A 27,922-nucleotide genomic window follows, 5' to 3' on the forward strand; every position below is an offset into this window, starting at 1 on the left:
TTTCTTCCTAGGTTTTGGCCTTTCTAGGGAGTTTTTCCTAGCCACCGTGCTTCTACACCTGCATTGCTTGCTGTTTGGGGTTTTAGGCTGAGTTTCTGTACAGCACTTTGAGATATCAGCTACCGTACAAAGGGCTATATAAATAAATACATTTGATTAGATTTGATTTTACCTCTGCAGTTGTGGAGAATGATGACAACAAACCTCAGTCAGCTTCACATCTTGAAAGACAAACACATGCTAGAGTGCTGCTTGCTTGTAATAATAGAGAAAGCAGAATATGTAGCTCACATGTATACAGTATATCGGTGGAAAAGAACAAGGAAGTGGTTATATAGATCAGGGTTTCCCAAACTTGGTCCAGAGACCCACCCTGGGTACACATTTTGATTTTTGACCTAGCACTACACAGGTGATTCAAATAGTCAACTCATCCCCCTGTGTATAGCCTCGCTATTGTTATTTTACTGCTGCTGTTTAATTGTTAGTGTTAAATAGAAAATAAAAGTTTCTTAAAACTGCATTGTTGGTTAAGGGCTTCTAAGCATTTCTCCAAGGTCTGTTGTATTCGGCGTATGTGACAAATAATATTTTAATTGATCATCAAGCTTTGGTTATTTGAAATCAGTTGTATAGTGCCAGGGAGGGCCCCAGGACAGAGTTTGGGAAACTCTGCTATAGGTGACCGTAGTGAAAGGTTTTATTCCCTTGTAGAAATCTTTCCCCTTGTATAGAATCTGCCAATCATACTGTGGTGATGGTAAAGCATTTGAACATAAGAAACGATTTTCTCCAGTATTGACAACCATGCTACCATGGCATCAAACAGTATATGCATGTTTGTAACATGCCTTAATTATTTGTTGTTCGCCTTTATTCCTCAACTTTTTCCCCAGTAAGTTTGTTGACTTTGAAACCTTGCAGTGAATCACGCTTCGGGAGAGACAGTAGGCCTATACTCTGGAGAGAACTCAAACATTGTGCCCTTTCTATTTCAGAGAGACGTCGACTGAAAACAGCAGCCAGCGCACCACAAATGAGTCACAACAGGCCTGGCATTATGCAAACTATCCTGAAGCAGACACTTCTGACAATGTGAAACTTGTCCAGAGATAGATAGATGTTTGTTCCATCAGATACGGGGCAGATTTTAAAGTGATAGGTACTTAAAAGCAGTTGGTTGTACAAAACAGCATAGGCTTACACAGTTTGTTGAACTAATGGAGACCAAGACGAATGAACATCTGGGGCTTCATTTATCATCAGTGTACATTTCTCACTAAATTCTAGCATACATGGAGATTCTAAGACTTGCATGCTCAACAAATGGGGATTTATAAAAAATAAAAATCAGAGCCATACTATGTGTGTGCTCGTGAACGACCGTTACAACCAACTGGAAAACACCGTAAAAGGTGAATGGAGGGCAAAAAAAAAAAGACAAAAAATTAAATAAAAAATTTGCTGTATAATTTGGAGAAATTAGAACTGGGCAATGACAGTTTCTAAAAGAAAGCGCAATGGCTAATTTCAAATCACCAGAAGAAGTGTGGGCAGATTATTATTATTATTACATTTTTTTTACAAACTCCTGCAGTGACTTCTTCAATCCAAAAATGCTTAGCGAGTCCGAAACACTGGCTGTGCATTCTGAAATTATTGTCTAGTTAAGCAATTTAAAAAGGAAATACTACGGCCCTCACTTCTATACAAAAAAACTAACCGTTCTTCCATATTAAGATTAAATATGCTATGGTGTTGCACTCGTATCAATACTGTTGCTTACCCGTATTGTCAACCGTTTTGAATAGACCACAGGTCCATTTACTTTTGAGCATGGCTTTGTGTAGCAGGAATAACCTGGTCATGTCAGAAAGGAGAGACATGTCCTGTAATATGCTTGTGCTTGCGGCCTATATAATACAAGTAAGATAATATAAGAGACTACATGTTGCTATGCGATCTCCTTACCAACGGCAAATGCAGATTCATCATTAAAATGGTAAAATGTTTATTAGCCTAACATTACTATAAGTCCTGCGCACCAAACACCTTCACCCCCCCCTGCAATATAAATTGATAAACCACTAGAAGCTGTGCGGGGGCATGGTTTGAGCTGTGCGTGGAGATACACACTTTCCCGTCATGTTTGATAAATACCAACCTTTGAGGGAAAACTGTGTTGTGCGCAGGCACCTTTGATAAATGAGGCCCCTTGAGGGTGAGGGGCAGTGTAAGTGACATGGACTCCAGCGCACTGGTCTACTCACCTTCACCTGATTGTGTCCAATCAAAATCCATTCACAGTCTAGGGTCTCAATGTCTTAGCACAGCCTGTTATAAAAGACAGAAGAGACCACATTAGCAGGTCTGCAGCATATCATGCACTCTGACCAAAGCACGGACTACAGCAGTTATGAGCCAATGAATGCTACTGGAGTCAGACAGACAGCACTGTGACATGAGTTTGTGAACAAACATAACCAAGCCCAATGTGCAACTCAACACAAACCATACGTTTAATTTTTGGCTCCGTTTACTTTATGTTCACTGACGGTGGGCAAGGTAGACGAAATTCGAGCAGGGGTTGCCTTCCAGAGAGACCGAGATTGTAACATTCGCCGTTTTACGGAAACATGGCTCTCTGGGATATGTTGTCGGAATCGGTTCAGCCACCGGGCTTCTCCATGCATCGCACAGAGAAACACCTCTCTGGGAAGAGGAAGGGTGGAGGGGGGGTGTATGCTTCATGATTAACGACTCGTGGTGTAATCATAACATACAGGAACTCAAGTCCTTCTGCTCACCCGACCTAGAATTCCTTACAATCAAATGCTGGCTATTTTAACCTACCAAGAGAATTCTCGTCAGTTATAGTCACAGCTGTGTACATTCCCCCTCAAGCAGACACCAAGACGGCCATCAAGGAACTTCACTGGACTATATGCAAACTGGAAACCATATATCCTGAGGCTGCATTTATTGTAGCTGGGGATTTTAACAAAGCAAATTTGAGAACAAGGCTACCTAACATTCTACAAGCATTTTGACTGCGCTACACGCATGGGGAAATACCCTCGACCACTGCTACTCTAACTTCCGCGATGCATACAAAGCCCTCCCCCGCCCTCACTTCAGCAAATCCGACCACGACGCCATTTTGCTCCTACCGTCTTAAAAGGTAGCAACTCAAACAGGATGTACCAGTGACGAAAACCATTCAACGCTGGTCCGACCAATCGGAAGCCACGCTCCAAGATTGTTTTGATCATGTGGACTGGAATATGTTCCGGTCAAGCCTCAAAACATTGACATATACGCTGACTCGGTGAGTGAGTTTATAAAGTGCATTGGAGATGTACCCAATGTGACTATTAAAACCTACCCTAACCAGAAACCGTGGACGGATGGCGGAATTCGCGCGAAACTGAAAGCACAAACCACCGCATTCAACCATGGAAAGAGGTCTGGGAATATGACAGATTATAAAAACAGTGTAGTTATTCCCTCCGCAAGGCAATCAAACAAGCGAAATGCCAGTACAGAGACAAGGTGGAATCGCAATTCACACTTCCAGACAAATAAAACACCTTCCTTGCTCACTTTGAGGATAATACAGTGCCACCGTTGCAGCCCGCTAACAAGGACTGCGCACCTCCACCCCTCTCCACAGTTGACGTGAGTAAAACATTTAAACCCTCGCAAGGCTGCTGGCCCAGATAGCATCCCTAGTCGTGTCCTCAGAGCATGCGCAGACCAGCTGGCTGGTGTGTTTAAGGACATATTCAATCACTCCCTATCCCAGTCTGTTGTCTCCACATGATTCATGATGGCAACCATTGTTTCTGTACCCAAGAAGGTAAAGATAACTAAATGACTACTGCCCCATAGCACTCACTTCTGTCATCATGACGTGCTTTGAGAGACTGGTCAAGGATCATATCACAATCACCTTACCTGCCACCCTAGCTAGACCCACTTCAGTTTGCATACAGCCCCAACAGGTCTACAGACGATGCAATCGCCTTCACACTGCACAATCCCATCTGGACAAGAGGAATATAACTATGCAAGAATGCTGTTCACGGGCCTCCCGGGTGGCGCAGTGGTTAAGGGCGCTGTACTGCAGCAGAGACTCTGGGTTCACGCCAAGGCTCTGGCGTAACCGGCCGCGACCGGGAGGTCCGTGGGGCGACGCACAATTGGCCTAGCGTCGTCCGGGTTAGGGAGGGTTTGGCCGGTGGGGAAATCCTTGTATCATCGCGCACCAGCGACTCCTGTGGCGGGCCGGGGCACAGTGCGCACTAACCAAGGTTGCCAGGTGGCTTCCGGGATGGATGGCGCTGTGTTAATAAGAAGCTGTGTGGCTTGGTTGGGTTGTGTATCGGAGGACGCATGACTTTCAGCCTTCATCTCTCCCGAGCCCATACGGGAGTTGTAGCGATGAGACAAGATAGTAGCTACTAAAACAATTGGATACCACAAAATTGGGGAGAAAAGGGGGTCATTTTTTATTTATTTTTTAAAATAGAATGCTGTTCATTGACTACAGCTCAGCATTCAAAACCATAGTACCCTCCAAGCTCATCATCAAGCTGGAGGCCCTGGGTCTCAACCCGTCCTGTGGAATTGGGTCCTGGAATTTGACGGGTGGTGAAATTCACTGACCCTCAACACTGGGGCCCCACAAGGGTGCGTGCTCAGCCCCCTCCTGTACTCCCACAATAGTAGGCTTGATTACCAACAATGACGAGACCACCTACAGGGAGGTGGTGAGGGCGCTGGGAGTGTGGTGCCAAGAAAACAACCTCATTCAACGTCAACAAAAGGAGATGATCGTGAGGGAGCACCCCCTATTTACATCAAAGGGACAGGAGTGGAAATGATGGAAAGTTAAGTTCCTCGGCGTACACATCACAGACAAACTGAAATGGTCCACCCACACATACAGTGTGATGAAGCCGCAACAATGCCCCTCCAAACTCAGGATGCTGAAGAAATGTGGCTTGTAAGCCCTGAAACTTTCATCACAGCCTGGTACAGCAACAGCACCTCCCTCAACCGCAATGCCCTCACCAAACTACAGGCCCTCAATGACACCTACAGCACCCGATGTCACAGGAAGGCCAAAAAGATCAAGGACATCAACCACCTGAGCCCCTGCCTGTTCACCCAGCTACCATCCAGAAGGCGAGGTCAGTACAGGTGCATCATAGCTGGGACCGAGAGTGAAAAACAGCGTCTATCTCAAGGCCATCTGACTGCTAAACAGCAATTACTAACTCAGAGGCTGCTGCCTAGATTGAGACCCAATCACTGGCCACTTTAATAAATGGATCACTTGTCACATAATGCCACTTTAATATTGTTTGCATATCTTATATTACATGTATTTTACACCATCTATTGCAACTTGCCTATGCCGCTCGGCCATTGCTCATCCATATATTCACATGTACATATTCTCATTCACCCCTTTAGATGTGTATAGCAGGTAGTTGTTGGGGAACTATTAGATATTACTGCACTGTTGAAACCAGAAACACAAGCATTTCTCTATACTCGCATTAACAATCTGCTAACCATGTGTATGTGACCAATAAAATGTGATTTATGATTTTATTTTATTGGAGAGGTTTTCATGTGAAGTATGTCCCGCTGAAGCACGTCAGTAAGAGTCATCCAGTTGGCTGGCTGATACAGGATGGAACAGAAACCACTTCTCTACTTCCTGTGGAAAAGTTTAACATTTTGGTAGAACTTCATGGAACCATTATTTCTAAAAAAGATACAGGAAGCCACAGAAGACAGCATCCTATTTGCATCCTCTCTCACGGTCCCCTGCGTCATCACTTCCTGGATATGGCCTCCCAGCCACGACATTTACATAGAGTGGGGAAAGGGACCGATACAGACTATCTGGCCTCAGTTGGCTGTCAGAGTCCACTACTGCAGTACCAAGCAACTTTCCAACGCTAAGCTTAGCTATCCTCTGTCAGTTCCCTTGGTGTCTTAGATACTTAATTTCAACATTATTCACAGGTTTCCGTTAGGAAAATGTGGCACCGGACAACATGACAGGGAAGATTTTATATTTACAGTCCATTTGAGAAATGTACCAATGGCAAGGTTTAAGAGGCCCTTCTCTTGGCTGTAGAGACAACTAGCTTTAAAACAGCAAAATGTCCTGCTTTACTATATTTGTCATTGATTATGCCTTGTTTTTATGCCATCTGAGTGACTCAAAACATAATATCAATGGGTTCCCAAAAATATTTACTTATTGATTTGCAGTGGCAGCCACGATTTAGCAGCGGTGGTGCATATAGGGGAAACACACAAACAAAATGCACCACCTGTGTGTTCCTATGGGATCTTCCACACAGATCAAACCCAAAAAAAATGGTTCACAGCAACTGAGCTAAAGGTGCAGTTGAATAATTAAAACATACAGAGCGAGGGAGAAAGAGAGAGAATGGATGAGGAACGAGAGATGTTGGGAGGCAGACAGACAGAGTGTGTGCCACTTCAAGTCAAGCACCAAGGCTAAATTGTTTGCATGTCTAGAAGGGAGATGCATTACTTCAGGTCGGCAGCCGACAAACTGGTAACACAAGTCTGACAAGGGGCACACACACACACACACACACACTTTTCATATAAAAACAGAAGACATGAATATGATAGGGGAGGTACTGTAAAAAGAGAGAAAGGAAGGGGTGGAAAAGGGAGGAAGAGTGTTGAGCTGAGCTCAAGAGCTGCAGCGTCACGAAGTCAGGATCAGAATAGAGGACATTCCAGCTGCGCTTGAACTGAAGCCTGTAATCTGAACTGTGAGACGCAGGCTAGCACAACAAAGACACCACACACTACGGACTGACCAGACCACAGCTCTCCACACGTAAACATAACCGCAACATCGTAAGCAAGACAAACCGTCACCAACTGACCCACCTGTCTTTGGTCTTCAAATATGAAAGCAGTGGCAGATACATTTGGCGCAATTACCCTGTATTCAACCATTCAACCAACCCACACAGTCATAAAGAAACAAAAAGGCATCTACAAGAGTTTGGGACGTCAAGTGCAAAAGGAAACAAGAGGACAGAATGACTTCCTGTTTTTCTTCAAAGACCAGCCCCACCTCCACCCCAGCAAAACACAAATCTTTCAGCCACTTTGGGATGACAACGGCTACAATAGCTGCTGCTCACACTACAGGAGCTTTTCTCCCGTCTCAACCCGTGTCATATCCTATTTTATATAGCTGAAGTTGACAGCGTGCACAGCAACAAATCCTTTGTTTTGTTGTCGCATCCATGTAAACAGGTGACCGAGTTCGCTACAGAATCTGAACAGTTTTATCCATTTGTGAAAACACATGATTCTCGTGAAAATAGTGGGTCGTTGAGACAGAACTATGACTTATGATAAATAAATAAATAAATAAAATGATTCACAAATGGGACTGAAGTACAGCGAGGCAGACATGCCAAGCATGTGAAAACTTGTGCAGACTTCCAAAAAGCTCCGCTGTAAAACTGTAAGAAAGACTCCATTATCCAGTCGGAAGCGGACTGGCAGCTCGGAATTCCAACCAAGCCCTGAGCATGGTGGGGGGGAGAGGTCCCCTCTGTCCATCCCGAGACTGAATACAGATATGTATCTGTTGGTCACAGACACATTAAAACAAATTAAATAGGGGCGTGGATCAGAAAAAAAACAGATACTGACTGATGTGACCCCCATTTGGCATGACAATGGGCCTCAGGATCTCATCGAGGGATCTCTGTGCATTCAAATTGCAATTGTGTTCATAGCTTATGCCGGTCCATACCATAACCCCATCATGGGGCACTATGTTCACAACAGAAAACCGTTCAGCCACACAACGCCATACACGTGGTCTTGCAGTTGAGGCCGGTTGGACATACTGACAAATTCTCAAAAATAACATTGGAGGCAGCTAAAGAAATTAACTTACAATTATCTGACAACAGCTCTACTGGACATTCTTGCAGCCAGCATGCCAATTGCACATTCCCTCAAAACTTGAGAAACCTGTGGCATTGTGTTGTGTGACAAAACTGCACATTTTAGAGTGGCCATGTTTTGTCCCCGGCAAAAGGTGCACCTGTGTAATGATCATGCAGTTTAATCAGCTTCTTGATATGCCATGGATGGATTATCTTGGCAATGGAGAAACACTCACTAACAGCGATATAAACATATGTGTTTACATTTTTTTTTTTTGGGGGGCACTGTGCATATGGAACATTTCTGGGATCTTTTATTTCAGCTCACGAAATCAACACTTTACATGTTGCGTATGGATTTTGGTCAGTGTAGATAAACATACTGTTTTTGTATTCAGATCATCAAAACCAGCCCCATAGTACCGTTAGCCACAGTCCTGCCCATTTCTGCAACCAGTATGAACGAGTGAGATGGCGGAGAAAGAAGCTTCAGTACACAAAGATATGTAAAAGCGTCATCCAAAATTGCTTTCTTATCCAGTGAAATGCCAGCACCTCCCGTCAGACAGGAGACAGCAGTGGCTAAGGTTTACAGTAGAGTTCAAACACACCTCCAGCCTCATGAAGAAACAGCTCACATTAGAATAAAGCAAGCCTTTCAGAAACTCCTATTCTATCACTCAGTATGAAGAGACAAAGAAGAGGGGGAGGTAAGAAATGAAAAGGGCAGAGATTCGGGACAAGAAAACAACCATACCTGTACCTCTTCAAAGTGCCAGGCCGTTTAACAGCCAATGGGTTCCTTGGGCTTATTCAGAGAGGTGCAACGGTAAAAGGGATCTGCCACTCTAAATACAACCAAACTACATAGGAACCACAGTCAGCATGTGTGTCTTCTCTGCCTGTCTGCGTGCTGTTTTCTGACGAGGTGCGAGTGTGTGCACATGAACATTAGAGGGAATTGGTGGTGCTGCAGTGCAGGGGAAGAGAAATACACAAAGAGAAAGGCACAGCAGAAAGAGGCACAGCAGAAAGAGCATTCAGAGCACAGCAGCTTCTCTTCTTGAGAAGGCACCCACCCTCCCACACACCATCATGCAACCGATAGAAACCCGACCATGGCCGAAACAAATGTGTGCGTGTGTGATTTGATCACGCAGGGCTAATATTATGCTAATGGATTCATTAATCAATGGCCAATGAGCCTTTTATCTGACAGCACAGAGCGCCAAGACTGCTATGCCTCCATTCTGCCTATTGAGATAATAACATACCAGCTCTTCTCAGACTCTTATTGAAGAAGCAAAACACATGGTAATTTATCAACCCCATGAGGAAAATAATTTGAAGAACAATATAAAATCTCTACCACAAGTTTCAACTCGAGGGTAAATAATGTGAACAATGAAAACACACCAGTCTACAGAGAGAGGAGGGTTAACTTTATACCTCCAGCACCCAGGCAGGAGCAGTGTGTAGTGTTAACGGTGTTGCTCAGCTGAAAAGCCAACTTTCATTTCAGAGCACGGCACATGATTTCCTCCTCGCTGGCTCCTCCCTCATGGATCTGTGGAGTAAACACAGGAAGAGAGCAGGCTCTGTTCCACGCCAGACCTGGGCGTTCCTGTGTAGCTCCTGCGGGGTCAAAAGTTTAACGTGGTTTAAATGTTACCTTTCCTCAGCCAATCGCAGCAGCTGAACTATGACACCTGCAAATAATTCCAGTCAAAAAGGTCTGATGCCAGTTTCACCAATACCGCCCCCCCTCCCCCCCAATCCTCCATACCCTTACTACTCCTTTTCTTTATTTACTCTGCCAATTTGGTTGGTTTAAGAATTTATGGAAAAAGAGCATTTCCGACTGTGCAGAGAGAAAGAAGCACACGCAGTAGCTTTCAAATAAGAGGACGATTTGTCTTCATCACAGATAATATTACATCAGGTGACTCATGAGTTAAACACAGAATTCCCATAATTAAAAAGAAACAGTACATTTATAGCTGCAAGTGGTTAACTTGATCAAATGCCTCAAATTAGGTCAATCCATTTATCTCCACGGAATGGGCACAATCGAATACAGTACATTACACTGTGGTCTACTGTACTGTCCAAACTTGTGAAACAGACCTGATTGGCTCAGATTTTGTCCGGCCAGGGCAGACTGACCCAATTTGAACTACTTTTCAGCGTCCATTGACATTCGGTGCTTAGTGGGTGAGCATGCTTGTTACAGTAAATGGAAAGAGGGTAGATTTCATGGTAGTAGGGATGGACATTTGAAATGATTTCACTATTAAAATTATATCCATACATTTTTGGGAGCTATCCGATGGGGATTTGCTCGAGCGACTCAGGAGCACACTGCTTGCTTTGAACACTAGATGACAGAAATAAAGAGTTGAGCTTAACATAACAGTATGCCAGTGTAAGGGAGCACACTAGCCTGTGACCAAACGGATTTGTGACTACTATGATTTCCCAATGTAGCCAATTCAATTTCAGTAGTTCCATTACACATTTTTTAGTAATTCCATTTTCAACTTCGTAACAGAATTACAGTTTTAAAATCACTTCTCTTTATATCAGTTAAAACAATACGATTGGTAGTTTGACCTTTACTTGTTAATTCTGTGAACTTTCATTATCCTCCCTCACGTGGGAGATTAAAAAATTTATTTTTTATATAATCTTAAAAATATTTGAGTTTTTGGTAACCAAATAACAAGGTACAAGACAATGCTTCTAAACTTACATAATACAACTTTTTTTTAAACTAAATATAAAATATTAGTTGGCAGGGGTCTTTACTTCAACATTGTGATTTGATGCATTTCTAATACCTTAAGAATTTTTCTAAGAGCCCCTTTCCATCTGATTGACCAGAAATCAAAGCTTCCAAGATGGTGTAGCAGTGGGATGTCTGTTTTGATGGTCTTGTCCCATCTCTTGTATATATATATATATATCAAGAAAAACGATATATATATATATATATATTTCTCTCAATTTCCATCTATGGACTGAACATACTCTTGCAACCCGCCTCACCTAATGTGGTATGGATCTGCAATTTTATATACTTTATAACTGGAACCCCCTTCAGAAGCTAGCCAGCTAACTAGCTACTAGTCAGTTAGCCACTGCTAGCGGTCATCACCGTCATCAACTCTGACATCAGTCAGCCTCAGCCCTGTCAACTCCTGCACAGTGCAATATCGGAATGTTTTTCCCTACCACATCTCTGGATTCTTACAGCAAACTCTGCACCTTTACACCGGAACATCGCAGCTAGCTAACTGCTATCCGAGTGACTACTCATGGCTAACGTCGCCATCCTGAAAAATGCACCAGTTAGCCTGGAGCTAGGACCATCTCCCGGCTAGCCGAAAAGATCCATCAGCCAATTCCTGGGCTACAATACCTCTTTTGCCATTTGTCCTGGAACCCTTTACAGCCGACATGGGGCCCCGCCGATCCATCACAACTGGTCTGCCAACGTAACCGTCTGAGGGAGTTTCTACAGGCATCCCCTGCAGGCCCGTCTGCGAGAACCGACCTGCTAGCTGTCTGCTCACCTAGCTACTCACTGGACCCTATGATCACTCAGCTACACATGTAGCTGCCTTGTCTATTGCTGTTTTGGTTAGTAATTTGTGTCTTATACCACTGTAGAGCCTCCAGCCCTGATCAATATTCCTTAGCTAGCCCTTATGTGACCGCACCTAGCTCACTCACATCCTACCATACCCATGTCTGTACATTAGAGATCGACCGATTAATCGGAATGCCGATTAATTAGTTCCGATTTCAAGTTTTCATAACAATCGGGTATCGGTATTGTTGGGCGCCAATTTTTATTTGATTTCTTACACCTTTATTTAATCTTTATTTAACTAGGCAAGTCAGTTAAGAACACATTCTTATTTTCAATGACGGCCTAGGAACGGTGGGTTTAACTGCCTCGTTCAGGGACAGAAAGACAGACTTTCACCTTGTCGGCTCGGGGGATCCAATCTTGCAACCTTACAGTTAACTAGTCCAACACAATAACGACCTGCCTCTCTCATTGCACTCCACAATGAGACTGCCTGTTACGCAAATGCAGTAAGCCAAGGTAAGTTGCTAGCTAGCAGCATTAAACTTATCTTATAAAAAACAATCAATCATAATCACTAGTTAACTACACATGGTTGATGATATTACTAGATATCATCTAGCGTGTCCTATGTTGTATGCTCAGTCAGATTATATGCAAGTATCTAAGTATCTAACTGAGCGGTGGTAGACCGAAGCAGGCGCGTAAACATTCATTCAAACAGCACTTTCGTGCGTTTTGCCAGCAGCTCTTCGCTGTGCGTCAAGCATTGCACTGTTTATGACTTCAAACCTATCAACTCCCGAGATGAGGCTGGTGTGACCGAAGTGAAATGGCTGGCTAGTTAGCGCTCGCTAATAGCGTTTCAAACTTCACTTGCTCTGAGCCTTGGGGTGGTTGTTTCCCTTGCTCTGCATGGGTAACGCTGCTTCGATGTGGTGGCTGTTGTCGTTGTGCTGCTGATTCGAGTCAGGGAAGAGCGAGGCGAGGGGCGGAGGCTATACTGTTACACTGGCAATACTAAAGTGCCTATAAGAACATCCAATAGTCAAAGGTTAATGAAATACAAATGGTAGAGGGAAATAGTCCTATAATAACTACAACCTAAAACTTCTTACCTGGGAATATTGAAGACTCATGTTAAAAGGAACCACCAGCTTTCATAGGTTCTCATGTTGAGCAAGGAACTGAAACGTTAGCTTTCTTACATAGCACATATTGCACTTTCACGTTCTTCTCCAACACTTTGTTTTTGCATTATTTAAACCAAATTGACCATGTTTCATTATCTACTTGAGGCTAAATAGATTTTATTGATGTATTATATTAAAATAAGTGTTAATTCAGTATTGTTGTAATTGTCATTATTACAAATACATTTTTAAAATGTAATTAAAAAAAAAAAATTGTCTGATTAATCGTTATCGGCTTTTTTGGTCCTCCAATAATCGGTATCGGTGTTAAAATCATAATTGTTCGACCCCTACTGTACATTATGCCTTGAATCTATTCTTCCGTGCCCAGTAACCTGCTCCTTTAACTCTGTTCCGAGCGCACTAGACGACCAGCTCTTTTAGCCGTACTCTTATCCTACTCCTCCTCTGTTCCTCTGGTGATGTAGAGGTTAACTCAGGCCCTGCCAACCCCCAGCATCACTCCCACTCCCCAGGCACTCTCATTTGTTGACTTCTGTAACCATAAAAACATTGGTTTCATGCATGTCAACATTAGAAGCCACCTCCCTAAGTTTTATTCACTGCTTTAGAACACTCCGCCAACCCGGATGTCCTAGCCGTGTCTGAATCCTGGCTTAGGAAGTCCACCAAAAATCCTGAAATTTCCATCCCTAACTATAACATTTTCCGACAAGAAAGAACTGCCAAAGGGGGCAGAGTTGCGCTCTACTGCTCTGTCATACTATCCAGGTCTGTGACCAAACAAGTCAAGCTTCTACTTAAAATGTTTTTTTTTTGTTTTTTTAAACCACCTTTCCAGAAACAAGTCTCTCACCGTTGCCGCTTGTTATAGACCCCCTTCAGCCCCCAGCTGGACCCCCAGCTGGCCCCCAGCTGGCCCCCCTGGACACCATATGTGAATTGATCGCTCCCCATCTATCTTCAGAGTTCATACTATTAGGGGACCTAAACTGGGACATGCTTACCACCATGGCCGTCCTACAATCTAGGCTAGATCCCCATAATCTCACGCAAATCAAAGGAACCTACCAAGTACAACCCTAAATCCATAACCATGGGCACCCTCTTAGATATCATCCTGACCAACTGGCCCTCTAAATACACCTCTGCTGTCTTCAACCAGGATCTCAGTGATGACTGCCTCATTGCCTGCATGCGTAATGGGTCCGAGGTCAAACGACCACCCCTCACTGTTAAAACGCTCCCTAAAACACTTCAGTGAGCAGGCCTTTCTAATCGACCTGGCCCGGGTATCCTGGAAGGATATTGACCTCATCCCGTCAGTAGAGGATGTTTGGTTGCTCTTCAAAAGTGCTTAAATAAGCATGCCTCATTCAAAAAAATATAGAACTAAGAACAGATAAGGCCCTTGGTTCACCCCAGACTTGACTGCCCTTGACCAGCACAAAAACATCCTGCGGTGTTCAGCATTTCATCGAATAGCCCCCGCGATATGCGACTTTTCAGGAAAGTTAGGAACCAATATACTCAGTCAGTTAAGAAAGCTAACGCTAGCTTTTTCAAATAGATATTTGCTTCCTGTAGCACTAACTCCCACATTTCTTGGGACACTAAAGTCAATGAGCATAAGAGCACCTCCTCCCAGCTGCCCACTGCAGGAAACACTCACCACCGATAATCAATCATTTCAATAAGCATTTTTCCACAGCTAGCCATGCTTTCCACCTGGCTACCCCTACCCCGGCCAACATCTTAGCACCCCCTGCAGCAACTTGCCCAAACCCCCACTTCACCCAAATCCAGAGAGCGGATGTTCTGAAAGGGCTGTAAAATCTGGATCCTACAAATCTGCTGGGCTAGACAATTTAGACCCCCTCCTAAAATTATCCACCGAAATTATTCTAACCTTTATTACTAGCCTATTCATCCTCTGGGGATCTCAGACGATTACAAAAGAGAAAAGCTGCCGCGGTTATACCCCTCTTCAAAAAGGGGGAGACACTCAGACCCAACCTGTTATAGACCTATCTTCAAAAGCCAAGTTATAATCAAGAGATCACTGACCATTTAAGAATCCCACCGTACCGTCTCCACTATGCAATCTGGTTTCCGAGCTGGTCATGGGATCCACCTTTTCCCCCTCAATGTATGTAGTTGGACAAATGTAATGTGGTCAGGATTTGATGTTGACAGTGTTGTTAATCTGCAGTATGCTTGCTGATCGACCCCGGAATAGCAGGGGCCTTCTCACTTCAGGGTGGAATTCTGTGTCACTCAAAACTTAACTCTACTTCTAGCTGTGGAGGCAGACGTGGGGCGGGCAAGGTGGCAGTGTAGCAGTTGAGAAGTTAATCCAGAACTTACACCTCTCTGCCCACATGAGAAAAAGCATCTGGTAACACCCCCCTCCCCTTTTCTTCCCAAACTTTAGAAAGAGGGGGCCCTAAACAAAACACAGATAGTCTTGCTAACAATTTACAATGGTAACAAAACCAGGGCAGGGAGCTACCCTCCCATTTGGTTGTTCAGGTGAACCAGTTTTACAAGCAAGGGAGAGAAAGTAGAGACGGGTGGAAGAGAGCTGTGCAACCCCCTTCCCCCTCCTTCTTTACAACATAAAACTGTTACAAAGCCTTGCTGGTTATAAATTGGAATTTGGTGCAATGATTGCTTCAGGCTGCACGTTTAGCCTTCATAAGTGTGGATGGCTCACATACGGCAGAATTACCCCTGCATTTGGGTATTACCTCAGAGTTGAACAAGAGGTGAATGGGGGAATGATTTAATACGAAGTGATAGACTAGGGCTTGGTGGTTTCCATTGAAGGAAATTCTGCCATTTAAGCTGCTCTGCAGTTCCTACACATCCGGTATTTAACTCACTGTCAGAAATGTAGTCCTAAATATTTCAACCAGCTAACCTGTTACGGGTATTTGTTGAGATGTGGGGCTTTGGTTCCCCTCAGGTGTGCGTTGACATGCAGTGATACGGTCTACGGTCACCACATGAATGACTGACCTTGAGCTTGTTGTGCAGGACTGTATCGTCACGGAAATGTAGCGTCATACAACTGGATGCTACTTTAGCGCTCTCGCCAAAGAAGAACCAGAAGTAAAATGTTAACTCAAAAAAGGTGTAAAACTGTATATTTAAAAAAAAAAGTTTACTTATACAGAACAAAAATATAAAACGCAACATGTAAAGTGTTGGTCCCATGTTTCATGAGGTGAAATAAAAGAAGCTGAGGGAGTGTGTAATTGGCATGCTGTGACTGCAGGAATGTCCACCAGAGCTGTTGCCAGAGAATTTAATGTTCATTTCTCTACCATAAGCTGCTTCCAACATTGTTTTAGAGAATTTGGCAGTATGTCCAATCAGCCTCACAACCGCAGGGTACGAGTAACCACACCAGCCCAGGACCTCTACATTCAGCTTCAGGATCATCTGAGACCAGCCACCCAGAGAAACTGAGGAGTAACTGTCTGTTATGAAGCCCTTTTGCAGGGGGAATCAAATTCTGATTGTATGGGCCTGGCTCCCCAGTGGGAGGGCCTTGCTAGTAAGTGGGTGGGCCGATGCACTCCCAGGCCCACCCATGGCTGCGCCCCTTCATATTCATGTGAAATCCATTGAATAGGGCCTAATGAATTTATTACCCTTATATGAACTGTAACTCAGTAAAATTGTTGCAAAATGTATTTTTGTTCAATATACTATGACTGAGATGTGGTTGTCGTATTTAGCTACCTATTGATGAAAGCACTTTACTGCAAGTCACTCTGGATAAGGGTGTCTACTAAATTACTAATATTTAAATGTTTCAAGTTAATGATCACATGCACAAGTACAGCGAAACGCCTTCCTTGCAATCTGCAAACCCAACAATGCAGTAATCAACATCAATATAGCACTAACAATAAACACAAGGCAGAACAAAAACATGACAAATAAAAATGAGAACGCAGAAAAGCATAAAGAAGCTGTATATATATACAGGGTCAGTTCCAGTACCATATTTACAATGTGCAGGGATACTGGAGTGATAAGAGGTAGATACAGTACGTATAGGGATAAGGTGACTAGGCGACTAGGCATCAGGATGTACGATAAAAAGAGTAGCAAAAGTGTAAATGAAGATTGTGTGTGTGGAGTCAGTATGTGTGTGTGCGCGCGTAGAGTCCTGTGAGTGTGAAGAGGGCATGTAAACGTTTAAATAAAATACAAGCGTCAACTAAGATCGTCCGTGCAGCCAATTTGTTAGCAATTTTGCAAAGTTGTGGCTTTGGGATAGACGCTGTTCAGGAGCCTGTTTGTGTCAGTCTTGATGCACCGGCAATTTCGAAGCGGAGACAACAGTCTATGGCTTGGGTGGTTGGAGTCTAATGATTTTCTGGGCCTGATATAGAGGTCCTGGATGGCAGGGGGCTCAGCCCAAGTGATGTACTGAGCTGTCTGCACCACAATCTGTTCGCCCATGCAATCCAGGGCGGTGCTGTTGCCATACCAAGCAATGATGCAGCCAGTCAAGACGCTCTCAAATGATGCAGCTGTAGAACTTTGAGGATGTGTGTAAACATTGTGTAACCCAAGTGTGACTTAAACCAAACAAGAAAATTACACTTAACTCCACAAGAGAAAAATCCTACCTATTCCAAGTTAATAAGGATCACCTTCAGGGATAATTCAGGATTTTTATCTACTTCCCCATAGTAAGATTAATTTGTCTCTGCGTGCAGTTTGGGGGAGGGGCTTGCCTGTTTTGCATTAATACGTGTCACATATAAGTTCGCAAACAATGTAAAAATATATATAATTTAGTTAATAAAGCCGCAAACAAACACTCTTTTTTGCTTTCTTGAGTAAGGCAGCTCCAACAATGCAGGTTTCAGCCTAGCTCAGTGCTTTCTGTCATGGGGCAAAACAGCAGAAAATGGAGCGTTGCGCCGTGATTGGGCCAGTGCTCTGTCACTTATGGGGACACTACGTCATCACCAAGTCTAAGGGTAGTGCTAGAAAATTCTAGCCCCGTCGGTGCTACCATAGAGCTACATTAGAAGTGCCCACCCAAGAAGGCTCAAGGTCAGTGGCCACAGATAAAATGATGTCAAATCAAGTTATGTACAGCAGCTTTGGTTGGACTAATTTTTGGATAAAAAAACATTTGTTTTAAACAAGATATTTTGTAACGAAAAGATGCTCGACTATGCATGTAATTGACAGCTTTGGAAAGAAAACACTGACGTTTCCAAAACTGCGAAGATATCATCTGTGAGTGCCACAGAACTGATGCTACAGGCGAAACCAAGATGAAACTTCAAACAGGAAGTGAGCAAAATTTGAGGCGCCATTTTCCATTGTGTCCTTATATGGCTGTGAATGCGCCCTGAACGAGCCTACACTTTCTGCCGTTTCCTCAAGGTGTCTGCAGCATTGTGACGTATTTGTAGGCATATCATTGGAAGATTGGCCATAAGAGACTACATTTACCAGGTGTCCGCCCGGTGTCCTTTGTCGAAATTGTTGCGTAATCTTCAGCTGCAAGCATTCTTCCATGTGATTCAGAGGAGAAAGCAGATTTCCACGAACGTTATATCATCGAAGAGATATGTGAAAAACACCTTGAGGATTGATTCTAAACAACGTTTGCCATGTTTCAGTCGATATTATGGAGTTAATTTGGAAAAAAGTTTGGCGTTTTGATGACTGAATTTCTGGTTTTTTTGGTAGCCAAACGTGATGAACAAAATGGAGCGATTTCTCCTACACAAAGAATCTTGTAAAAACTGAACATTTGCTATCTAACTGAGAGTCTCCTCATTGAAAACATCTGTAGTTCTTCAAAGGTAAATTTTATTTGAATGCTTTTCTTGTTTTTGTGAAAATGTTGCCCGCTGAATGCTACGCTAAATGCTACGCTAGCTATCAATACTGTTACACAAATGCTTGTTTTGCTATGGTTGAAAAGTATATTTTGAAAATCTGAGATGACAGTGTTGTTAACAAAAGGCTAAGCTTGAGCGCTAGCATATTTATTTCATTTGAGATTTTCATGAATAGTTAACGTTGCGTTATGGTAATGAGCTTGAGGCTGTATTCACGATCCCGGATGGCTAGTATCAAGAGGTTAAGCTAATATCGTCTGATTCCGATATGTTCACCGATGTATCGTGCATGTTTATCTTAACGTCCGATGTGCAAAACCGATGTCAAAGCTGATGTGCATACGTATATATCGAAGGTACATAGCATAATATTTTGCTCTATACGTGCAACACAGCATTCCTAAACTAGCCCACAATATCTGCTGTGTGGATCAAGCAGTCAACAAGTCAAGCAGTCATTTGAAAGAGTAACAAAATGTCAGCGAGAGAACTCTAGGGCAAAATCCATTAGAGCCAAAAATTGAATTCATTGCCCTTGAAAATCAACTGTTCTGTAGTGGGTGATGTTGGCATTCACCAACTGGTCGAGCACCGTTTAACACTACCAAGTGTGCTATTTATCCGATGATGCCCTACCGGAGTTACACAGTAATAGCGTCATTGCTATTAGCATCCCGACATACATAGTATGGAACGTTGTTTGCGTGTCAAAAAAGATACAGTAGCACTGTCAAAGCAGTACAACAAAAAAGTCAGCAAACACCGGCCATGAATGATGTTTACAATACTGTGTTGGGAATAAAGCATAATTTGTTTGACTGCAACTTATGGGGTACCTAGCTAGCACCAATACTTTTATTTTGAAGGCAAACCGCGAAGTCCACTTTTGTGGCTAATCCTTATTGTGGCTAGCTTCAAAGATGTCAGTCCACAATTAATCAAATAAGAACAGTCTTATAAATTTGGGATATTTTAGATGGTACCTATCTATATAGTTAGCCATCTACAGCTACTGAAACAGATTGTCGTATTGCTATGTTTTTGGGGAAGAACATTGTTTGCATCCATGAGCTAGCTACCTTTTTTTTTTAAATTGCCAGTACTGTAGGTGCGCGAGACACCTTTACCAGCATCATAGCATACGTATCGATGAAATACAAGTGAGTGTAATAACTACTTACAAAAATGTTGGATGTGCAGTCATATTCAGGTCCTGATTGGTCAAATAGTGTTATTTGACACGACAAATAATATATTTTTTGACATGCAAAGACCCCAAAAAAATCCTGGTTGAGAATGAAACGATTGAAAAACAAAAACGGCACAGCAAGTAAGTGAGAGAAATAGGTTTGATGATGTTTTACTGGTAATGGGGACATGCGTAAATGACAACAAAATAACCTTTTGGTCAGTGTGGTGTGTGTGTGTGTGTGTGTAACCTTAATTTAACTAGGCAAGTCTGTTAAGAACAACTTCTTATTTACAATGACGGCCTACCCCAGCCAAAGCCGGAAGACGCTGGGTCAATTGTGCGCCGCCCCATGGGACTCCCAATCACAGCCAGATGATACAGTGATACAGTCTGGATTTGAATCAGGGACCGCAGTGACGCTTCTTGCACTGAGATGCAGTGGCTTAGACCGCTGCATCCATGTGTGTGTGTTAACTATACTAGAATGCTTAAAAAAGGCCACTCAAGTTTTAAAATATCCCTTTTTTTTTGGCAAGGGAAATATTGGATATCGGTATCAGCCAAAAATATATCGGTGCATCACTAATGATAAACATTCAACATTGGCTATGCTGTCAATGAAGCATGATTTGTGCCGCGCTCAAAACAACCGTTAACTCGGAACTGTGAAAAATTGACTTCAGTGAGTGCAAGACAAACTGGGAAGTCAGTAATAAACGAGCTCCGACTGCAAAAATACATTTTGAACAGTCATCCAATTCAGAATTGTAAATCCAGCCACTTTCTGGAGCTATGACCTGAAGATCAATGATGTCATGATTCAACCTCATTTCTCTCACCCTAATAATTTGGTCTGTTTACCCCTCTTAATTTCACCTACTGTTCTGACTTGGTGGCGCACATGTAGCCTATAACCCGTTTTAGAGAAATGTAACCATTGAATATTGTAGGAGCTTTTATTGTCTGCTTATATGCCCTCTTTACTTATCCTACGGTTCGGACTTGGTGTACAGGGAGAACACTAAGAACGGCCCATGTTCTATATTCTGTTGCTGTGCATTTCAAAAGTGCTAAACAAATAGTCAATATAACTACGTCCGTCCTAGCTCGCTCATTAATGTCTAAATCTAAATTACGGATTGCCTCTTATTCGCTTGTTTCCTCTTATGCCATAGTTCAATTGTCATTAGAAACCACATTTGTTTAAGCAAGTCAGCCATATCAGCTATGTTTTTTTTAAAAGGCAGTAAATGAGGCAGAATTAACTGTTTTGCTGAAAGTGTATCGGTGGTAAAATGTTGGGACAGCTTTATGTAGGCCGTTTGTAGGTACCATTTGTCACCGTTATAGTGCAATTCGTGTATCGATTAGTTTTGTGTAGTGGCTTTGCTGGCATGCATCCCACTTGTTTTTGTTTGTACCCAACCAAGATTTACATGCTTAAATCGCCTTTGTTTAGCACAATTGCTAACTAGTGTTATCGCAATGACGAAGTCTATGGTAACTGCTATTGTGCTAGTAGATACCATATACTTCCAGGTATTGTGGTAACGCTAGTTAGCATTGGCTACCTTCAACTTCCCTCATACTGGATGCAGAGACAAAAATGTTATCCATGAGTTAATTTGACTGGGGAAATATTGCCCAAATCCTAATGTAGCCTTTCCATTTAAGCTCCTCACTACCGCTCCTCTTTTACCCTAAAAAAAAAAAAAAAAAAAAAGGTACAGGCCAAAGAATCAAAATTCCAATTAGGAAAACAATCAGGCTTTCCTTTCAGCTCGCTGTGTCATCAAGAGCCCTTCTGCAGCCACTACTCCACTCTCCCCACTATTCATCTTGTTAATGCCACACACACACACACACCAAATACCTTTGATCTAACATCCTCTCTCAGTAACACACACACCCCTTACGACACACTAAAAGAATGCCATCTATTCAGACATCAATGGAGCAAAAATGCAGCGTGACAAAGACAGAGTGGAGGTAGTTATCAAAAAGGGCCTCGCCACCACACAAAAGGTGATGAGGCATTCGCTTATTTTCCCACTCATTCTTATTGATGGAAGTAAAAGTCCACGCTTTCAGAGGTGGCAAGGATGAGGGCAATTTTCTTATACTAACAATTAAATAAGGCCAAGAATGCCCTTTCAAATCCTAGTCTAACTGCTGACAAACACCAACTCAAAAACACACCAACAGTATCCAATCAATATGCCATGAAAATCATTCGATTGGTTCATCTGCTACAAAGCTCTGACACCACATAGAGAGATGTTCCCGCTCCCATGAGACGAAGCCCGTTAATGAGAACACAGTAGCAAAACGGACAAAGAGCAAAAGCAATGCATCCAAGTCACTTCAGCCCATCTGTAGTCAAAGAATCTCCCAGAAGATTGATTCATTGTTAATGCAGCCTGACACCCTGTGTGTGACAGAAAGGGAGAGAGAAAAAGGGGGATACAGGGGCTCCATTTGTTAAGAATATGAGTAGCAGCAGTTCATTGGGTAATTTCCCACAGTGGCCACTGTTCCCCTCCAACAAACATACTAACACATATAGGCCTACACTGCTAGAGAAGATGTAAGTGTGCATTACATTTAATTAGGCCTATTTATTTATCATGAATAAATAATCTCAAAATTAAGAGACCATGAAGACCACCTGGTAAATAGGCTAGCTCAGTGGCCTTATCCATACTCCATGCCAACAAGCCAAAAAAAAAAAAACACTTTCACCTGATACCATGCTCGCCAGCCTTACATGTCACATGTGTGGGTAGTAGTGTGGAGGAGAAAGGATGTGTTATAACTCAGGCCTCAAGCTTTTCTTGGTCAGGTCACATTGTTAGGAAAAACTCCTGGCCCTAATTAGAAAACTGACAGATAGACATGGCTTATAACACAACCCCCATCTTCTAAACCAATACCCAAAGCATGCATGTGATTGAATAGTTATTCTAGGGCAGATTTCATTTAATTTGCCCCCCCCTCTCAAAAAAATAAAAATGTCTGAAGACAGGCACAGAGCATTGAGTCTTGCAAGACGAGATGAGTAGGTCCTCCTCCTGTATATGTGTTCGTATAGGTGCTTGTGATTCACGTGTTCTGCCAGCAAGCAAAGACTGACTGCACACACCTAGACCTGAACCTTACAAATCCAAGCGACATGACTCACGCTCCATTGTCTGTCGAGTTACATGAGCAAGCTCTCGGAAGAATGCTCCCTTACCTCCTCCGAAAGTGAATGTTCAGCATACACAGATATCAGTAGTTGTTAACCTTTTTTTTATTTTTTTAAACCAAAACTCAATGAGGAGTTTGCACTGCTGAGTACACGTTCTCGCTAACACACACACACACACAACACACACACACACACACACGAATTGATACTAACACCATGTCCCATCAAATGTCTACACTACAGTAAATTAAAATGTAGCCTGTGAACTTGAGACATGTAGTGTCATAAGTAGCCTATTCTGTACCGATGTGTGACATGTAGCATAGACTAGAGGGTTTCACGGGTGGCCTGGCGTCCGTATCTAACCCTCCCCTTTCCGTTGTACATAATAGTAGTGCTGGGTCATTAACCGTTACAATCACAGAGATACTTAACCTGCTAGACTACACAAATAGAAGAGTTCACTCACAGTAGAAATTAAATAGAATTCGTTCTGAACGTAGCCCATCAATTGCCCCTCGGATAAACTTTGTAACAAAAGAGTAGGTGGTATGAAAGCAGTCCGAAACCTCCACGAGGAATGCACATTCAAAACGACAAAAATGTGGTCTCGCATCAGCAGGTAGAAAGAACACTTCACACAACCTAAAATTCCGTAAATAAACGAACACGATCGGAACTAACGCTACAAGGTAGGTAGGTTGGTTGGTTGCACTGAGGTATACTAAGACGGGTGAAACCTCTACCTATTCCAAGTAACTCGGCACATCAGATCAACAGGAATATTTGCCACATGTTTAAACCTCAAATCAGTGTTACCAACAAAACACTTTAAAAACTTGAAAAGAAAACACCGACTATTAGCAGAAAAACTCACCCGCTTCAATGCATTCATTGAGTACACCACACCAGTTTATTTTTTGCCACTATTAACTCTCCGCCATCTTCACCACTGTGCTTGTTTAAATGGGAAACACTCCCAAAGCGCAAGAAGCCAAGGGCGTATTCATTATGCCGAATATGTTGCAAAACGTTTCTTAAACGAAAGCAAACGGAACGAAATGGGGAGGGACCTACCTGAATTTGTCCAATAGAAACTCTCGTTTTGTTTTACAACGAACACTAGTGTTTCTATTGGCCAGATTTAGGTAGGTACCTTCCCATTGGCTGCACTTGTCCAATAGACACGCTATTTTTCGTTGCAAAACGGAACATTTAGCAATTGTTTGGAGTACTGACTTATACAACCCAGCTTGCAACAGAGCGACAGGGATTCTGGGTAGGGTAGTTGTCTTCCTCCTCTATTAGCGTAAAGATGTATGGGCTTTTCTAAATATGGACTACACGTACACGAATTAAATAACCTACCTATGAGACAGGCAGCAGCAATGCATTTATTTATAGCCCAAAGTAGCTCATGGAGATATGCATGATAACGGTGCACGTGGCCGTTGTGACATGCTATTTTCCATTAGGCCAAGTCAAACTATTTTCTTTTATAGACACATCATTCCATGAGGTCTCAAAAATTGATATTGACAGGTCTAATGTTTTGGTCTGCAATTGTAACAAGGCTAGAATCATCCCCCCAAATTTCATATAGGTCTACATATTTTCTTTGATTGTATGATTGTTGGTTCATTTTTCAACATGGTCCGTTGTAACCATTGCGGGTTTCCAAGTATGACTATTTCAATTATGAGGGGGATATAAAACATGCATGTTATCTACTGACACACAAACCGGCCAATATCCATATGCCACATTGGGATTGGAGAGCAGCGGTGGTCAGGGTACAATTTGCAATTATGTAGCAAACGCTATGAAGTCAAATCGCCCTATAGGAGGATGAAGTGACTCGGGAGGCCCAACTGCCCTCTGGAGAAGAGCCACAGAAGATAGTGACGAATTTGTCTCTATGGTGATCTCTCAGCACACCAGTGTAGAATTTCAACTGTTCGGAGGGAGTCAGGGCTAAAGATGGAGGGAGGGAAGGGGGGGAGGAGAAGGGGTAGAAAGAGGGAATGGTTGGAGGATAGCGCCAGTGAGAAACAGTCTAACCACCCAGAGGTGCATCATCGTGAGACTTCCGGGAATGTTTGCGAAACAGACCAAACCGATCAAGCGAAACATTTTTAGTTAGTGGTTAATTTTATATATTCAAATGACTTAAGTAGTTGAACATGTTATTACTCCAACCTTGTGAAAGTGACAAACTGACACTGACACATTTTCATTTGTCAAACTATATCGAAGGAGTGCCTTCGATTTGATGGCCTGCACATGCGAAGTTCAGCGCGAGACAACTGTTAAACCCGATGACTTGTTTCTATGCATGAGCTTAGCTAGCCAACGTCACCATGACATCGCCTAAAAGCAATGTTCCCTGAAAAAAAAATTCAGCACTGAACAAATTTCAGGTCTGCTGAGCACAAACTTGAATGTTATGAAAATTCTGTGCAACTTCCGGTGTGTTTCCTGTCGACACTGAGGCTGTACCCGCTTTAAGTGGTCAAGTAGGCTACTGTGGCTATTTGATCATAATGTAGGCCTACCAGAGTGGCCTAGCATCAAAAACAATGGAGAAAATGCATCCCATAACATTTTAACATGGAAATAGCTGTTCAGTCTACAGTAGCAGCCAATGTGTGGTGTTTAATGTACACCAACATTCCATGAACTTTTGAAACAAACATGCAGGGCTTGACATTAACCTGTTAATAATCCACTTGTCCTGCAGACAAGGAGCTGACTGAAAATGTGTGATTTTTTCCATACCATTATTACAGAGAATCAGACAAACTACGCTACCCTCTGCCTATTGGCTACACAATTTATTCAAGCCTGTCTCAAAATACACCGACCCTTTAAGACAAACAAAAAAAACAACTCTTTGCCTGACTCACTATTCAAAAATGTCTAAAAATGCACACATTTTGTGCTCTTGTGGGAAGCAATCACTCCCCTATTGCTGTCTACAAATTATCTATTTTATTTTTTTATTTTTTATTTCACCTTTATTTAACCAGGTAGGCTAGTTGAGAACAAGTTCTCATTTGCAACTGCGACCTGGCCAAGATAAAGCATAGCAGTGTGAACAGACAACACAGAGTTACACATGGAGTAAACAATTAGCAAGTCAATAACACAGTAGAAAAAAATGGGCAGTCTATATACAATGTGTGCAAAAGGCATGAGGAGGTAGGCGAATAATACAATTTTGCAGATTAACACTGGAGTGATAAATGATCAGATGGGCATGTACAGGTAGAGATATTGGTGTGCAAAAGAGCAGAAAAGTAAATAAATAAAAACAGTATAAAAACAGTATGGGAATGAGGTAGGTGAAAAAGGGTGAGCTATTTACCTATAGACTATGTACAGCTGCAGCGATCGGTTAGCTGCTCGGATAGCTGATGTTTGAAGTTGGTGAGGGAGATAAAAGTCTCCAACTTCAGCGATTTTTGCAATTCGTTCCAGTCACAGGCAGCAGAGTACTGGAACGAAAGGCGGCCAAATGAGGTGTTGGCTTTAGGGATGATCAGTGAGATACACCTGCTGGAGCGCGTGCTACGGATGGGTGTTGCCATCGTGACCAGTGAACTGAGATAAGGCGGAGCTTTACCTAGCATGGACTTGTAAATGACCTGGAGCCAGTGGGTCTGGCGACGAATATGTAGTGAGGGCCAGCCGACTAGAGCATACAAGTCGCAGTGGTGGGTGGTATAAGGTGCTTTAGTGACAAAACGGATGGCACTGTGATAGACTGCATCCAGTTTGCTGAGTAGAGTGTTGGAAGCCATTTTGTAGATGACATCGCCGAAGTCGAGGATCGGTAGGATAGTCAGTTTTACTAGGGTAAGCTTGGCAGCGTGAGTGAAGGAGGCTTTGGGCTAATAACTCACTAACTAGCGAAAGATATGAACAAAATGTACAAATGTCGCTACATGTAGCTCTCGCTTTGATCTTAAAATAAGTACATGTACTCACGACCGCTCATGCTGTAAAAACAGTCCAGTTCAAAGTGAATGCATATTGCAGCTCTGATTGGTTATGGCACACCGGTCTGTGTAGACTGTAGAGTATGGGCCTTGCCTGTCAATGCAATATAATCCTACTCAGATGCTTCCTGCCTACAACAAAATCCCTTACATAGTTAGCTTCGCATACTAAAAGTCTTGCATAGTTTGTTTTGTTGTGGTATAATGAATTGAAAGTGGCTAAAATTGCGTTGATTTCGATCACTGTTCCCACATTAAAGGGAAACGTTGATAGTGTTAACGGGGAAAACTCTAGAACGTTGAGTAAAGTTCTATCTCTTGCTTTTTAGCGCACAGCAGCTGCGTGCCTGCACACATGCTCAGTTTAGAGGGAACATTATAAGTTTGATCGGGGATTTCTATTGGAGAAGCAGTTTTAGCCTATCTTCATACTGTACTGTCTTTGGCGTAACACTTGGTAATTAGCTCCTTGCTTGCTGTTTCCTGTCTGGGCATATCTGACCTTAATCAGCCTACAAATGAGAGGGGAAACGTTGACAGAAATAATATATAATGGAAAAAAATAGCCCACCTGATACACAGTGTGTCTCTTAAAAGTTTTACTTACATGCAAGGCCTCTTTTGATGTCACCTTCAAAGGGGTGTTGTTGAAAAAAATCTGTGAAGTTCATTGCCTCAGCTGAGTCCCAAGTTTCAAGCTCAAAGAGATGTATGCAGTCCAGCCAATTGTATACAGATTTTAACGTCAAACATAGCAATTTTATTTAGGTTATTGATCCGCATGAACTCAAAACACAAAAGGAAGTATTATTTGTGACACTAGACAGACATTTAGTCTTGACAGAGAAAGTTTGATATGGACTCTTTCCCATAATATTATGCTACAAGAGTTCACTTGCATTTGATAAACAGCATTCAACTGAGATGAT

General features: G+C 42.7%; 1 protein-coding gene across 6 annotated transcripts in view; it reads right to left on the reverse strand.

The window, feature by feature from the left end:
- The window catches only part of LOC118400121 (nuclear receptor coactivator 3-like), a 56,557-nt gene that overhangs the window by 17,388 nt on the left and 11,247 nt on the right, over nucleotides 1-27,922 (reverse strand). For 3 of the 6 annotated variants that reach the window (XM_035796625.2, XM_035796624.2, XM_035796619.2), the window contains exons 1-2: nucleotides 23,870-23,997; nucleotides 2,271-2,334 (exon numbers count right to left, since the gene is read on the reverse strand). The gene's annotated coding sequence lies outside the window, so the exon portion shown is untranslated. Of the gene's footprint in view, nucleotides 1-2,270; nucleotides 2,335-6,954; nucleotides 7,094-23,869; nucleotides 23,998-27,922 lie in introns of those variants that run through there. The other 3 variants (XM_035796620.2, XM_035796622.2, XM_035796623.2) reach the window with 3 other exon arrangements.

This window comes from Oncorhynchus keta, chromosome 21, assembly GCF_023373465.1.
Source record: "Oncorhynchus keta strain PuntledgeMale-10-30-2019 chromosome 21, Oket_V2, whole genome shotgun sequence".
Lineage (NCBI taxonomy): Eukaryota > Metazoa > Chordata > Actinopteri > Salmoniformes > Salmonidae > Oncorhynchus > Oncorhynchus keta.